The sequence below is a fragment of the Sinocyclocheilus rhinocerous genome, unplaced genomic scaffold, assembly GCF_001515625.1.
Source record: "Sinocyclocheilus rhinocerous isolate Xijiao unplaced genomic scaffold, SAMN03320098_v1.1 scaffold2584, whole genome shotgun sequence".
Lineage (NCBI taxonomy): Eukaryota > Metazoa > Chordata > Actinopteri > Cypriniformes > Cyprinidae > Sinocyclocheilus > Sinocyclocheilus rhinocerous.
This window is the reverse complement of record NW_015652145.1, coordinates 4,736-19,322: the sequence shown is the minus strand read 5'-3', so window position 1 is coordinate 19,322 and position 14,587 is coordinate 4,736.

The following is a 14,587-nucleotide window of genomic DNA, read 5'->3' as shown; positions in this document are numbered from 1 at the left end:
TTAAACATATTTAGCTAGCTTGATAGAGAAGGATCACTCAAATCAGAAAGAATGTGAAGGCTATGTTGACGGCAATGGACATAGCGGGAACTGTGCCGTCCTTAGGGGGATGCAACTGGTGTGGTCGCACCGGGCGGGAAATGGTGAACCCGGAGCGGAGTGATTATTAAATGCTCGGAGCGCTGAGGGGAAATTGTTGCCACTCCACTCCGCTCACATACCCTGCCTGCAATGCAAGGTGAGAGCAGCATTTGTGAAAAAAAAGGGAAAACCTGAAACAAAAATATAAAGTAAGATAATTTTGTTACTTCTAATACATAAATGACTGCTGTTGTATTATGTTTGTGCATTTTTGTAGGATCTGAAATGTCCGCAGACTGGTGGAGAAGTCCACAGCAGCATCCTGGAAATTGTCTAGTGCCATGGATGAGATCCTCCATCACTCCACCTGCCCTTGTTGCCTCTTCTGGACCAGATGATGCTGTGGCCTCTTCATCCTCAGTAAGCCCAGAGTCAGCGAGAGCATCTAGAGAAAGACCAAAAGACATTTGGTCAAGTTTGTTCTGCTGGTTACTGTTCATACAATGGAACCCGACTTTCAGAAGCTTCAAAAGCATCATCAAATAATGTAATGAAGCTTCTGGAAGCCAGGCTCCATTGACTGATATTGTATGAACAGAAACCAGCAGGACAAACTTGACCAAAATCAACTTAAAAAAAAAAAAGTAAAAAACAGTGATTGAACAGCGTGGAGGCAAGTAAATAATGACTGAATTTATATGTTTGCGTTAACTAACCCTTTAAATCCTCCAAATAGAAATTGTATGACATATATGTATGCATTTATATTATAATAGTTAAAGCAGATTTATTGAGCGTTTGTGCCCGAGACACTTACAAAAAAGGATTTACAAAAATCACATTTACATTTATGCATTTGGCAGACACTTTTATCCAAAGTGACTTACAGCGTTCTTATTACAGGGACCTCCAATCCCCCTGGAGCAACCTGGAGTAAAGAGCCTTGCTCAAGGACACACTGGTGGTTGCGAACCAGCAACCTTCTGCTTACCACTTCAGTTGTTTAGCCCACTACACCACAAAAGTACTGAAGCTATAACAAAAATTATCATGTAATTGCAAACATATGAAATGAAATTTGGCAAGAAATGGAATGCTGACAACATGAATTGTAAAACGTTTTAACCTGTGTAAAGGTTTTACAGGTAGTCGTGCTCATGGAGAGTAGACACAAATGTTTGGAGCAGACGCAGCGGCAGCCAGATTGTCCCGCTCATGTTCTCCCACTCTTGCCTCAAGGTTGTGTGGTTCAGGGGCCCGTCATCATGGTCTTCCTCATCCTCTCGATGCACTCAGGCAAGGACAGCCTCGATGTCCCTTTACCATTCATGATCAGATTCCAGTCTGACTGCAGCAATGAGGGACATGAGGGACATGATGGACGGCAAAGACGGGTGAAGGTGGGCACGGTGGTCAGCCGCAGAATTGGCACAGCTGTGTTGAGATGGCAGTAGGATGTGGGATTCACCACCTGTAAAAATGTGATTATTAGAACAATAACATTAATAAAGCTTTATTTCATGTGTTGTTGATTTATGTGTCTTGACTATATGTATATACAGGTGCATCTCAATAAATTAGAATGTCATGGAAAAAACTACTTCAGTCTGTGTGCGTTGAATTTATTTAATACACGAGTTTCACAATTTGAGTTGAATTACTGAAATAAATGAACTTTTCCACGACATTCTAATTTATTGAGATGCACCTGTATTTATTGTGATGGTTACTTTTATTCAATCTTTTACTCATTTATTCATGTTTCCTGTTGTTGTCAGTAAATAAAATATAATTATTTAATTAACTTGTGCATTAATTCATTGCTTAACTGAAAATTGAGATGTATTCACCTTTGCTGCTTTGTTTAGTGTGTATTCATGCATAGTTATGGTATATGACAAAACAAATTTTGCTTGTGTTTTAACATATAATTTCAGAAAAAAAATATGTATATACTATTAATATAATTAATTATTGGTCAGCATTTATCATTATTATTGTGCGTAAGTGTTGGGGTGGGCTAGCAATGCATTCTGGGGTAATCTTTATTTTTAAGTAGTAATACTTACATTTTTCCAGTCTTCTCCAAAGACGAGATCTTTGAGCAGCTGCCCGATGTCTCCTTTGTGCAGACATTGCAAACATTGTAAACGCTGAGGAAAAACGTACTAGGGAGGGTTGTTGAGTTAGTGATGCTATGAGGTGTTAGTGCACCTGTCCCTCTTATCTTCTTCTTTTTCTTTTTTAGGGCCCAAGCCAGAGGCTGGGACCCGGGCATGGCACAGGGGGTTCTACGTCGCCCCCTGGAACGCAGTCAGAAAACTTGATGTATATCTCACACATGCTTGGGCGTATTCATATGAAACTCGGTACACATATAGATCTCACTGAGCCGAACAACTTTCGCACTGCATGTCATAGGCTTCGCCCAACAGGAAGTTGGCTATTAAGGGCTGTGTAAAAAGCACATGCTCTGGAATTTGATATACTCCTCCTAGGTTTTGTACCCGATTGCCACCAAACTCGGTCAACCTGATCGCAAGACATTGGGAATGCTAAACTGCGAAGGGATTTTTGATATCTCGAACGGTTTGACCGTGGCAAGGCGATGAATTTATGGCGAGAAATGAGAAAGAGGAAGTGTATTATAACTTCCTCATACATTGTCTGATTTAAATCAAACTTCATCAGTTTGTACGTTGTATGAGGCCGATCACATAGATGTTACTATTAGGAGTCAAAGTTATAGCGCCACCAACTGGCAGCAGGAAGTGTGTCATTTTCAAAATGCTGAAAATCAGCCTCTTATTTTTACTCGATTTTCTTCAAACTTCATCAGAATAATGTCAAAACATGGCCGATGAGAAACTTTAAAGGGATTTTTGATATCTTAAATACTGTTGCCATGGCAATGTGTCAAACTTAAATATTCCTTTCAGGTGTTTTTCAGGCACTTAACATGCTTAGGATTTCATGAAACTCGACACACACATCAGTATTAATGAAAGATAGACACTGGCAAAAGCGAATAAATGGGCGTGGAGCAGGTGCTCTATAGCGCCACCTTTTGTCAAAGGTAGGGGGGTTAGTTTTTCCTACCATCACCAAACTCAGTACATATATTGTTCTCATCAAGTCTGCATTAGCTATGACCAACAGGAAGTCGGCTATTTTGGTTTGAATGTGGATTTTTAGAAAAATCAGGCTGTGAATTAATGCATACTACTCCTTAGAGAATCAATAAATTCACACCAAACTTTGTCAACATGATGCCAAGATACTGAAGATGCTAAATTGCAAACGGATTTTAGATATATTGAACGGTTTTGCCAAGGCAATTTATCAAAGTAACAGTAAAAAAGGAAACAGTTATTCTCTTATATCTTTAAAGTGCATTGTCTAAACACTTCAAAACTGTTTACATATGGAAAACAAGTCATTATGAGGAAGCATTCTAAGTTTCATGAATTTACAATGATCTATTGCTAAAAGAAAATTAAAAACTATAAAACACTTGAGCTGACATTTCAGGCTGTAATACTAAGGTTGTCCACAAGATATAGTCATAGGATAAGAAATCTTTTAAGCCTAATACATTCTCTACTCAGTTTATCTATTAGAATGACAAATAAATGCATAGAATGAGTTAGTATGTCCTGGACTGTAAGTTTACTTTTACATAATTATTTTAGAAAAGCTTATAGAGCATTAAAATCATTAAAAAATATATTGTAGATCATTAAAAGTTTTATATATCCTATCCTCTCTCACTCATAGGATAAGACATATTTTAAGCCTGATCATTTAATGCTCTGTTCAATTAGTTAGAATGACAAAGAAATACTTAAAATAAGTTAATATATACTGGTAATATAATTTTATATAAACATTCCTCAAATGCTTATATATCAATACAAGTTTTGGTAACACTTTACAATAAGGTCTCATTTGTTAACATTATTTAATGCATTAACTAACATGAACTAACAATGAACAATATATTTTTACAGCATTTATTGACCTTTGTTAATGTTAGTTAATAAAAATGTTCTTGTTCATGTTAAATTACAGTGCATTAACTAATGTTAACAGATACAACTTTAAATTTTAATAATGTATTAGTTGTAAACTTAATATTTACTAACATTAATAATTGCTATATAATTATTGTCATGTTAACTAATATAGTTAATGTTAACAACTGAAAACTTATTATAAAGTGTTGCCAAAGTTTTATATTTTGTTGTGTGTGTGTGTGTGTGTGTGTGTGTGTGTCACACTCTTGATTTTATTATGTAACCCTTTCAATGCTGTAACCCTTAAAACCAGACTTCCAGAGGGTTAGAGTAAATGCATGTGCCCGCTGTGCACCATTTTCCTGATGCCACCGGGGTGGCGATTGCGCTGATGGCTTGGGCCTGTTATCGCTGCTTGCAGCTTTAATTTTCTTTCTTTCTTTCTTTTTTTTTTTTTTAGAACTTATAATTACATACAAGATCAGGGAAAGATGGTTGTATCTTTGACAATGAACAATCATAATGACAAAAAAAAAAAATGAATATCATGGGTTTTGCGTACATCATAGTATGAGATTACATACTCAGAAAAAAAGCACAATGACTTTGAATAACCATAATATTCATATAATCATAATGTATAATTTTTTTTAATTATTATAATTTTTTATATATGCCTGAGGGATGAAACGAGAGTTAAATTCAACAAAAAAAATTGGAAATTGAAGCCAGTTTTGCTTGTGGATGAAATATTTTGCACATAATGTAAAGAAATTAACAACATATTCAAGAGATAACAATTTTGAGTTTTCGTAATAAAAAATATATCTTTGAGGATAAAACTGTGGGTCACAATAGTAGGGTTAAAAATATAAAAACTTAAATCAACCCAAATAATAGGGCAGCTGTTTCATCAACAAGACACAAAATGAGCAAATTTCAACAACATCAAAATATTTACAGATAGATTATTTAAATCTGCCGCTCATATCTTTTAAGTTGTTGCGCTTGTTATACGTTGTAAGTCACATGATAATGTCAAAATGGCGGCTGACATCCGGATCACATTCATACTTAAAATTATCAGGCTATAGAGTACATACACTTTTAACACAAATTAAGTAAGTACTTATTGAAATTAAGTACATACTCAGTGAGTATGCGGTTTCGAATGGAGCCACTGTCTTTATAAATGGATCAACTGAATCATTGGCTCACTTGATTCATTCAAAAACAGATTCATTCTGGGACGAAACACTGAAGTGTTGCTCTGAGATGCACAAATGTTCTGCTCTGGCTTTGTTTGGAACTATTTCACATGCGGAACAGAAAAAAGAAACTCACTCAATTAACTTCTTGTTTGTTGAACTTTATTAATATCACATTTTCCCCTCCTCCCCATTACACAGCCTACCCAGATAGCACACATACGTCTGCAAAATGTCTATTTAAGATCACTTCATTTGGAAAGACTCCAAGATGTCCAAACATCTGATAGACATCTTTAAGATGTCAGTTTAGCATACATTCTAAATCATAAACATCTTAAAGACATCTTCTAAACGTCTATTTGACATCTGATAGGAAATGTCTGATGCTGGCATCTGATACTGTTGTAGCCATTCGAATAGTTCAGTTTTGTTTTTAATTGCAAAGTGGTTATATTTCTTTTCGTTTCTTTATTGGGAAAATTTTTTGGTTGTTAAATTCAAGTTTTTGTTTTTTAAAGTGATGACAACATTGAGTTTACCACTTTTTTTGATGTATTTAACCTTTTCAAATCAACACTCGATTTGCCTACAATAAAATCCATAGATATAAAAAAGTTGTTTTTAAATGTGCCATACAAATAAATAAAAGTTGAAGTTAATGGAGGATATGGAGGATCCCTTGCATTTTTTTCCCTGATAACAGCGGAAACAACTTAAAATACACTGCCATAAGTAGTAGTTTCTAGGGAATACATAGGCTACTAGCATGTAATATAAGTAGTATCTATTTAATAGGTACTAGTATCTAATGAATGAGTGCCAGTCTCTAATAAATAAGTACCAGTATCTTTTAAAAAGATGATTTTTTTTGTAATGGGAAGTGCGCCCTCTCGTGACCAGTGTGCGCATTAAATTTCCACCCATATATTGAGCAAATTATTTATGCCAATTAACATCCTTTGAGTATTTTAGTTTACCGTATGTTTATGATAAAAAGTTGACATCATCGAGAAAAAAACTTAATAGTTGACAACATAATGCTGGAATAATTAAAATATAATATAATAATAGTATGTGTTATTGTAATATTATAGCTAATATAATACAAAATGTTAACTATGCATGACGACGTAGGTATTAGTTTTGACATTAGCATTCGGCACTTAACTATCCTTTGGGAAAGGGGAAAACGAAAAAAAAAACGAGTGCGAAAAAAGAAAATGATCTGGTGCACAAGGCAGAAAGAAGAGAAAAGAGTAGCAGAAAAAAAAAAGAGTAATATAGAGGTAAGAATAACATGTTAACGACTCTTCATGGCAGACATTGATGTTGGTGGACTATTCTAAAATTGTTTTTTTTTTAACCTTATTACTGGCAACACTAGCACTGTAGACTGTTTTTGCTTGGTTTAAACTGAAATATTCTCCTAAGTGTCTTCGTGTAAAAGAAACCACGAATAGGATTGTAGTCTGAAGCATTAATGGATTGCAATCCTTTCAATTTAAATATGCCATTTTCCACTGTATGCTCAAACATGGGGATGAAAGTAAAGAGGCTATTTAGTCTAACTAGCTAGATTGCTGGCTAACATCTACAAGTACATTAAATTATGTAGCCTATATTTTGTGTTTTTTTTATTTTATTCTATCTTGGGCACATTTCATAACGCTCATATTTCTCTTTTTACCCTTTGTTTTGTTAACAACTTTTGCAACTGTGTGCTGGCATAGTTGTGTGTGTGTGTACGCGCATGCTTGAATATGTTTATTTGGATAAATCTGGCCTAGAGAGCACCAATAGAGCCTGGGCCAGGCCTGATACAATAAACCAACGGAAGGCAAGAACAGCCCACCTATGTCACAAAAGAGAACTCGAGAATCCAGTTGCGAGTGTCACACAGTTTATTGACAAGCAAGAAAATAAAGCAAGGCAAATGGTCAGATGTTATCATGCAGATGAGCAGACCCCAGTAGCACGGAGACTGCGAGATGCTGAACGATCAGTCACTGAACGGGTAGTCCAATAACAGCTTGGCTGATAATCCACAAAGGTAGGAAATCCACAAGGCAGGATGCAAAAACCAGGAACAACAAAGACGCTGGCGAGAAACGACAGGACATGAGCAAACAACGATCTGACAACATGCACAGCAAACGAAAGACAGATATAGGCAGTGTATAATGCACTACAGGTGCAGCCACTCTGATTAGCTCGCCAGCACCGTGGTTGCCAGAGCAACACTGAAAAGCAATCTGACCGGTGACAACAACACGCAGACACGCAGGAATGAACACACAAACCCATGAACCGTGACAGTACCCTTTCCCCTTTTCTGGCTGAGGGTATTTTGGGCAGAGGGATAAAATGAGCTACCTTCGAGAACTGGTCCACCACGGTCAAAACTACCGTGTTACCCTGTGAGGGTGGGAGTCCCGTAACGAAATCTAGCGAAATATGGGACCAGGGTCTCGAAGGAACTAACAGGGGTTTAAGGAGTCCAGCAAGAGGTCGAATGGAAGTCTTAGAAGTGGCACAGACTGAGCAGGCCAAAACAAAAAGTCGTATGTCACGGGCCATAGATTGCCACCAGAACAGTTGTTTAATGAGAAAAATGGTACGACTAACCCCCGGATGACAAGCTACCTTGGAACAATGAACCCAAAGGATGACATTGGACTGTAAACTGTCTGGCACAAACAAGCGACTCGGTGGGCATCCGGGTGGAGGTCTTTTAAGGTCGTACGGACCTTCGATTTGATCTCCCAAGTCACCATTGGAACCACAATTTTCTGTGGCAAGATGAGCTCGGGAGACAACGGGCACTCAGATTGGTCAAAAACATAGGATAAAGCATCAGGTTAAACATTTTTGGAACCTGGATGGTAAAAAATTGAAAAATGAAAGCAACCAAAATATAAAGCCTACCGAGCCTGCCTAGAGATTAACCTTTTGGCAGACCTGATATATTCAAGGTTCTTATGGTCGGTCCAGACTATAAAAGGTACCCCCGAACCCTCCAACCAATGACGCCATTCCTCCAAGGTGAGCTTGACTGTCAGCAACTGTCTGACTGTCAAGAATTGGAGCTGAAACAAAGCAGCTCTTTAGTTTGGAAAACGTGGCCTCAGCCAAACTGGACCACCTGAACGTTGTCTTAGTGGAGGTAAGGCAGTCAAAGGGGTGGCGAGCTGGCTGTAGTTGCGAATAAAATGCCAGTAGAAATTGGCAAAGCCCAGGAACCTCTGCAGGGCCTTGCGGGAATATGGAGTTGGCCAATCTACCACAGCCTGAACCTTGTTGGGATCCATGCGCACTCCCTCAGACGACACGATGTATCCTAAAAAAGGAACAGACTGTGCATGAAAATCGCATTTCTCCACTGATCGACCATGTCTCTCAGCACATCATTGACCAGTGCCTGGAAGACCGCGGGAGCGTTGGACAGCCCGAACGGCACAACAAGATATTCAAAGTGCCCCCTGGGGGTATTAAAAGCAGTCTTCCACTCATCCCCCTCCCTTATGCGAACCAAATAATAGGCATTACGAAGATCCAACTTTGTGAAAAAGGAAGCGCCCTGCAGTCGTTCGAAGGCTGAAGACATCAGCGGCAAAGGATAAGCATTCTTTACCGTGATGCTCTTCAGCCCCCGATAGTCAATACAAGGACGCAGGGAACCATCTTTCTTTTCCACAAAGAAGAACCCCGCACCTGCAGGAGAACATGAGTGACAGATGATCTTGGCTGCCAGAGAATCAGAAATATATTTCTCCATGGCCTCCCTTTCTGGAGCAGAAAGCGAGTATAGCCTGCCCTTAGGCGGAGACGTACCTGGCAATATATCTATCGCACAGTCATAGGGACGATGTGGAGGAAGAGGAGCAACCCGAGACTTACTGAACACTCCCTTCAGGACAAGAAACTCTAAGGGCACGTTTGACAGGTCCGTATGTTCATCCTGTAACACAGACGAACAAGCAGACAACAGACACAAAGCATGACAATATTCACTCCATGAAGAGACAGTGTTCTGGCACCAGTTTATGTTAGGATTGTGGCGTGAGAGCCAGGGGTGACCCAGGACAACTGGAGCCAAGGGAGAGTCAGTCAAGAGAAAGGGAATGTTCTCTGTGTGATTGCCAGAAGTGATGACACTCACCGGTCCAGATGCATGAGTGATGGGTGGAAGAGGCTGGCCACTGAGTGCACTGACAGAGATGGGATGTGTGAGCAGAACCATAGGAACTCCCAGTTTAAGAGCCATATTAAGGTCCAAAAAATGTCCCTCTGCTCCTGAGTCTATTAAGGCTTGACACGTGAATGCAGTACGACCCCACTGTAGTTTAACCGGGAGAAGAATAGCAGCAGAAGAGGATTTTTCGAAAGCGATCCCATCCATCAGTAACCTCCTTCCTACTGACGGGCATTGGCTTTTACCGGTCACTGTGCAGCAATGTGCCCCACAGTATAAACACAGTCCCTGGGTCCTGCGTCTTTCCTTTTCCTCCCGAGAAAGATGAGTTCTGCCCACCTGCATGGGCTCAGGATCGAACACATGACCGACCGTATCCCTAGAAGTAGCAGGAGAATTGATCATCAGTATTAACAACCGGAATCTACAGGGCTCGTTGATCTCGACGTCGCAATCTACCATCCACTCGGATCGCCAGATCAATCAACCCGTCTAGAGAGGTGGGCAATTCTTGCATGTAGATTTCGTTGTGGATACGGTCGGCCAGCCCATGCATAAACATGTCCCACTGCGCTTCCATGTTCCAATTGCATTCCATAGCCAACATGCGAAATTCGATGGAGTAATCCGTGACCAACCGATTTCCTTGACGTAACTCAGCAAACACCCATGCCGCCACTCTGCCAGATACAGCCCGCTCAAACGCCTTCTTGAGTTCCTCAGAGAAGGTCTGAAATGATAAACAACATTGGTGTCTTTGCTCCCAAACCGCTGTTCCCCAGAGAGCCGCTCGACCGGATAACAGAGTGATTACAAAATACACTTTGGACTCCTCGGTGGGGAAAGACGAAGGCTGGAGAGCGATGTGCAGAGAACATGTAGCCAGAAATGAACGACATAACAGGGGCTCACCAGAGTCGGTCGGTGCTCAACACCGGCTGGTGTAATCCACAGATGGATCAGCAGGTGGGGTGAGCGCAGTGGGCTGTTGGGCAGACTCGGTCTTTAACTACCGGAACTGAGTGGTTAAGTCCAAGACCTGTGCTACTAGGGCCTGAACTGCTTGTTACTGCTTGTTAAGATGTCTCTTAGTTTCGAAGCACTCGCTGGTTCCATCGTGGTCAGATCGTTCTGCCACAAAAGAGAACTCGAGAATCCAATTTATTCACAAACAAGAAAATAAAGCAAGGCAAATGGTCAGATGTTATCATGCAGATAAGCAGACCCCAGTAGCACAGAGACTGCGAGACGCTGAACGATCAGTCACTGAACGGGTAATCCAACAACAGCTTGGCTGATAATCCACAAAGGTAGCAAATCCACAAGGCAGGATGCAAAACCAGGAACAACAAAGACGCTGGCGAGAATCGACAGGACACGAGCAAACAACGATCTGAAAACATGCACAGCAAACGAAAGACAGATATAGGCAGTGTATAATGCACTACAGGTGCAGCCACTCTGATTAGCTCGCCAGCACCGTGGTTGCCGGAGCAACGCTGACAAGCAATCAGACAGGTGACAACAACATGCAGACAAGCAGGAACACACAGACCCATGAACCGTGACAACCTAATTATCATACCAGAGACAGAGATTTAAGAATAAATACCAAAAAATAAATAAATAAAATAAAACAAAAAATTTAAATTGAAATAAATGTGGCAATATTTAAATATGGAAATAAATGTGGGAATAAACAAATATAAAAATAAATTAATTCATATATTGAAAAACAAATAAAAATAAATACAGGACTGAATTGAATTTCAAATTAATTATATTTGTTTTATTAAGTCATTTATTCATATATAATGGACTATATGCACGAACACTGCTTACGTATTTCCGGTAGAATCTCAGCCAGCCGCTTCATTTCCGTACAGCGCAGTAGCGAAGCGTGCCAGCGGCAGACATATTGCAAACATGGGTGGCGCTAGGGAGGGGCTAGCAGGTGCTTCAACACCCCCAAGAAAGGTTTATATTAAAATTACACGTTTATATTAAATTGATTAATACAATAACCTACTACTAAACCATGCTTTAGGCATATACAGTAGGTGTATAGCCTATTCCTTGCTCAAGCATGTGCATTGCCAAAAAACTTGCCAAAAAACACCGGCAAAAGTAATGATTATGAATGTGCCTGGGGAAAAGAAGACATTTTAATTATTTATTAATAAACTAGTGCTTTCTCAGTCAGTGTCGGCTGCAAAGATGAAGTTACCGAATGCCGACTCTGACTCGCCATCTCCACAGTAGCTAATGGACATACCTTTAATAGCCAAGAGAGAAATGTGTTTTATCTATTCAATAAAGACAGACATCTGAGACTAACCTAACTTTCCTTTAATAAACTTGTGACGAAAACTGTGGGCCATTGTCAGAGATGATGATGTCTGGAATACTCTGACAGGCAAAGTGACCTTTCAGCTTTCTTATGACAGTAGTAGATTTGGTGTCTGGCAGATAATCAATTTCCCAAAAATTGGAATAGTAGTCTACTGTAATTAGATAGTCCTTGTTGTCAAAAGTAAACAGGTCCGTGCCTACCTTGGCCCAAAGTCTGTCCGGCATATGATATCATGTGGACGCAGTGTCTCCTTTTGCTGGTTACAGTCCACTGCGTGGCAGGTGTCACACTTCTGTACATACGATTTTATCTGCTCCTTCATTTCTTGCCAGTACACACACACTCTGGCCCTCCTCAGGCATACTTCCACACCTAAATGAGAAGAGTGTATACATTGCGTTATTCCCCTCCAAAGTTGCTTAGGGATAACAGCTTGTTCACCCCTGAAAACAATTCCATCCTGGTGGGTCAGCTCCTCCTGAAATGGGTAATAATGACCTATTTCTTGTGTTGTGTAAGCTTTGTTCTTTGGCCAACCTTGTAATATGGCTTTAATCAGTGTCTGCAAAGTTTTGTCCTCTTTTGTTGCAAAACGGATTAACCTGTCCACTGAGATCGGTGCAGCCAGATCTAACTCTGCTTCAACAGATTCAGTGGGTGTGCTCTCGGGCAGATATGCTCTACTTAACGTGTCTGCTAGCCACATCTCTGGCCCTGGAATATACACAACATGCACATCGTATTTTTGAAGTCTCAGCATCATTCTTTGTAGTCTTTTAGGTGCACTCAGTGGTGGCTTACGCAGGATGTTTTCTAAGGGTTTGTGATCACTTTGTGCTGATACTTTCCGTCCGTATGTATAATGGTGTAACTTTTCCATCCCGAACAGTAGAGCTAATAACTCTTTCTCTATCTGTGCACAGCCCTGTTCTGTGTGTGTTAGTGCTCTGCTTGTGAATGCTACTGGCTTACCTCCTTGCATGAGTGCAGCACCTAGGCCTCCATCCGAGGCATCACATTGGATGGTAAGTTCTTCATCAGGGCTGTAATACTTTAACACTGTAGCATTTGCGATTGTTTCTTTTATTTTACAGAATGCCTCTTCATGCTGCACGGTCCATCTCCATTCACAATCTTGCAAAAATGTGCGTCAGCTGTCTCAGGACCTCACACTGGTCTGAAAGATGTGCACAAAACTTTGAGAGGTAATTTACCATCCCTAGTAGTCTCTGAACTGATTTTACATCTGTTGGTTTCTGCATGTGTGTTATTGCTCGAACTTTGTCAGGGTCTATTTTCAATCCATCAGATGTCAGGAGGTGTCCGCATCCAGCGTAAAACGTGCCAAATCAGTTGTGCGGATCACTCCGCTGTGGCGACCACTGATAAAAGGGAGCAAGCCGAAGGAAGAGAGAGAGAGAGATGTCAGGAGGTGTCTGATGTAAGAGACTTCTCTTTGTCTCAATTTGAGCTTGTCAGCATTTAGCTTGATACCTTTCTCTCTGCATCGTGCTAGAAAAGCTTTCAGTTTTTCATCATGGTCTCTCTCAGCTGATTCTTGTGTCTCTCCTTGTCCTGTAATGAGCACATCATCAGCAATGATGTATATTCCTGGCAGGCCCTCTAATGCAAGTGTGAGCTTCCGCTGAAAGATTTCAGGGGCTGGACTTATGCCCATGGGCATACGCAGCCACCGATATCTGCCGAACAGGGAAGAGAATGTGGTGAGATAGCTGGATTCTTCCTCCAGCTTGACATGCCAGAATCCACTTTTAACATCGCACACGGTAAACACTTTGGCTTTAGAAAGTTCAGGGAGTATGTCATCAATAGTGGGTAGTGGGAAATGACTGCACTTTAAAGCTCTGTTTAAAGGTCTTGGATCTATACATACTCTGAGGGCTATGCTGGCATACTACGCTGGGCTTCTGTATGACCACCAAACTACTGATCCAATTCGTACTCCTCTCTACTGGTGCAATGATTCCACTCCTCTGAAGATCTTGCAGCTCTTCCTTCAAAGGTTTCATCTTGGCCACTGGAACCCTTCTTTTTGGGAGCTGTACAGGTTTTACAGTGTTGTCAATCTCAATTTTGTATTCTCCCTCCAGGCAGCCATCACCCGTGAATACATCAGCATATTCAGTCTTTATCTGCTGCAGTGACCACTGGCTGGTTGCAGGTTTGTCTATGCTGTCTATTGCAAGAATGTTCTCGTAATGCACTTTGATGAGCTTCATAGCTTCATTTGCTCTCTTCCCTATTAGGGGGACAGTACAGTTGTTATCCACCACCTGGAATTCCAGCCTGTACAGTTTGTGGTTTCTCGGGTTTCTGACTTTCAGTTTGCACTTTCCTAGTGGTCTCACTTTGCTTTGGTTGTACATTATTAGCACAGTCTTTGTATCCTCCAGTTTTATATTTGGGCTCAGCAGATTGATAGGAATTACATTACAGCTTTCTCCACAGTCGATCTGAAATTTCACAATGTCCTTTCCCAAAAGCATCCCTGCCTACAGCTGTGTTTTCTTTTCATTGTCTTTCTCTTTTTTGTTTACAGTCTCTGGGTTTGCTACACCAACAGTGAGAATGTCCTCATCATGGCCGGACTTACCATAGGGCTTGAATGGGCTGCAGCCCAGGGGCCCCGCCGTGTAGGGGGCCCCGCCTTAACCTGTTTACATTTGTTCAGTTATGTGCCAGTCAGAAATTATTAGCCGCATTTCAACTGCGC